Source organism: Rhododendron vialii, chromosome 3a (assembly GCF_030253575.1).
Source record: "Rhododendron vialii isolate Sample 1 chromosome 3a, ASM3025357v1".
NCBI lineage: Eukaryota > Viridiplantae > Streptophyta > Magnoliopsida > Ericales > Ericaceae > Rhododendron > Rhododendron vialii.
This window is the reverse complement of record NC_080559.1, coordinates 33,024,849-33,027,573: the sequence shown is the minus strand read 5'-3', so window position 1 is coordinate 33,027,573 and position 2,725 is coordinate 33,024,849.

Sequence of the window (2,725 nt, the reverse complement as noted above, 5' to 3'; positions counted from 1 at the left end):
ATTGGAATAATGAACATCCTACGTGGACTAAACTATAATTTCACTTAAATTTCGTACAGAGTCGTTCAGAATGATAATATATAGCAAGTCGTATTTTGAAAATAATAAATGACAATATAGAATATATTTTAGTAAGACACCATTTTAAAAAAAAAAATCGTACAAAAAAATAATTACAATATTTCTACCTAATACCAAATCTCCCACCATGTCCGAAAAAGGATTCATGGGGTAATATTAATTAAAAGAATACCTCAAGGAATCATCACACCCAAAAGACATCTAGATACGTATCAAGCTTGGTTTCCTGACACTCAATCATACTGGATTACTTTAAATTTGGGGCTCTTAGGGCATCATTAATTATAGATTAAATTACGGATTAGGTTAAGGATTAGCAAAGTGCACCACATGTCAGCAAGGAAAGATAGAGGTGATAGATACACCCTTGCATATACACATGCGAACTTCTGTGTTAATTATTATGAGAGATATATGTGTGATGTTGACCCTCACATGCATGCTATTGGCAACAACAGACACAGCAAATGAGCAAGAAGGGGAAAATTCCATTTCATTAATCAAATCGATAACAAAATCGATAGACGTTTTTAACGATATGGAACGTTCGGGCCAGCTTACGTGCGTGATCGAAGTATCTCGATATCGACTAATTTTGTGGCGGACCATTCTCACCGTCTTCTAGTAAAAATGCCTGATTGAAGATGGGACAAAATCATATAACCAGCATGAACAGGCTCCAAAAATCAAGCAAGAGTCGCACATGGATAAAATAAGTGTTAAGAGCTAGCATTCAGACTAATTAAACAGACTTGGAAATCAGAAAGGGTACTTAATTATTTATCTAGCAATTAATTTAGGTGAGTTGAGAAAATTCGGTCACTTACAACAAACACAGCTGGATGCAATCGAAATAAGCCAATTAGGGATGGCAATGGGGACGGATCGGGGCTGGAGGGTACCATCTCCATTGATCCCCAATCGCCAAACCACTTCCCCGTCCCCGTCCCCATCCCCGACCTGATCTCCAACGGAGATTTGTTTCTTCCCTCCATCCCCGCCCCAAACGGGGAACAGAGAATCTCCACGGGGATTCGGGGATCCAAAGTTAACTTAAAAAAAAATCACAGATTTCAAACAAAGTCCATTGAGGCACCAATAATAACAAAAAAAAAAACAACAGATCGATTTCAAACAACAATGCCATAATAACAGCAGCAGCAACAAGAGAAGGGGAGAATGCAGCATCATGAAACAGATTTGTCATTTGTCCCATATTTCCAAACAGAAAGAACAGCAGAAGCAGCATGTAAAAGGTTAAAATACATCCCCTCCCATCATACAATCTGTAAAATACAAATCCATCACTCTCTATTCTCTAATAAATACATTCAATTGAGATGATTATTATACGTACATTAAAAAAACTCTTACCCGATGAATCATCAACAAATGGTACACAACGGGGATTCAGGAACGGGGCGGGGCTGGATACACAACGAGGAACGGCTACGGATAGGGTTCAGGGCGGGGATATGTCTATCCCCGCCTCCAACCCTTCCCTGATTTTTTTTATAAAAAAAATCCCCATACCCTACCCAGTCCCCGAATGGATCTCCAAAATTTCCCTCCGTTTGGGGCGGGGTGGGGATCGGATCGGGGGCGGTTGGATCGGATGAAATTGCCATCCCTAAAGCCAATAACGTTTTCTTGTTAATGATGCCTAAATTTACACGAAGGAAAGATCGACGTAAATTGACATGAGATGTCGTGGTAAAAAAAACACGAATAAATTATATTAATCGAACGTAGAGTCCATACTTAAGATCACGGGATAATACTTAATGGTTCGTCAAATTAAGAATCACTACTTCTTTTGTTTGGTTTGATCGATTTTCATGGCGTTAAGAAGTTCATAAGAACGCAGAATGTAATTAAACAGAAAAATGCATGGTTAATAATATTTTTAAGAGGAGGTTTTCTATCTGTTTTGAAACATGAGTGCCAATTAAGGTCTAGTCAACTAATCAAAGATATATAATATATATATGTCATGACTACTTTAGCGAGCAAGCAAGCTAGCTCAATTAACGTATGCATTTATCTAAAGATCAAATCACATTATTAGATTTGATTTCTTGGAATCCATCTTTCTCTTCAATTAATAGTCTAGCCAGCCAGATAATTCTTTTCTTAATTAATTAATCAATTAGTACTAACTAACGAAGGTGAGAAACTTACAGACTCACTGGGGTTGCCCCAGTAGTTTAGTTCGAGCTTGCCCAAGTTTTAAGAAGACTCCTCAAGATATGGGGTTTGATTTTTCACAGGGTAATCAATACCTTGCAGTAAGTGAGAGGACGTAACTGGTGTGACCACGTAAACTCCCCCGGATGTTTGGGTTGCACAGTCGGGTACATTTAATGACTTGACTGTAAAATTGTTCCTCTGTTACAAAAAAAACGGGGGTGAGAAACAACAGTGTTGTCCTAAACACCAAAGTGCCACCTGTAAAACACACCTCAATCTGATCATGAGACTATTTGGTAAAAGTCCTAGATCGTGTTTGGAGTTGATTAATTTCTGTACAAATAAATGAAACTTTAAAGAATGGGAGAGAATCTTATATTCTATCGGATTTGGGGTTGATTTGGTGTCTGGTTTGATGGATTTTGGACTTGTTTTTTAAGATCTTCTCATCACC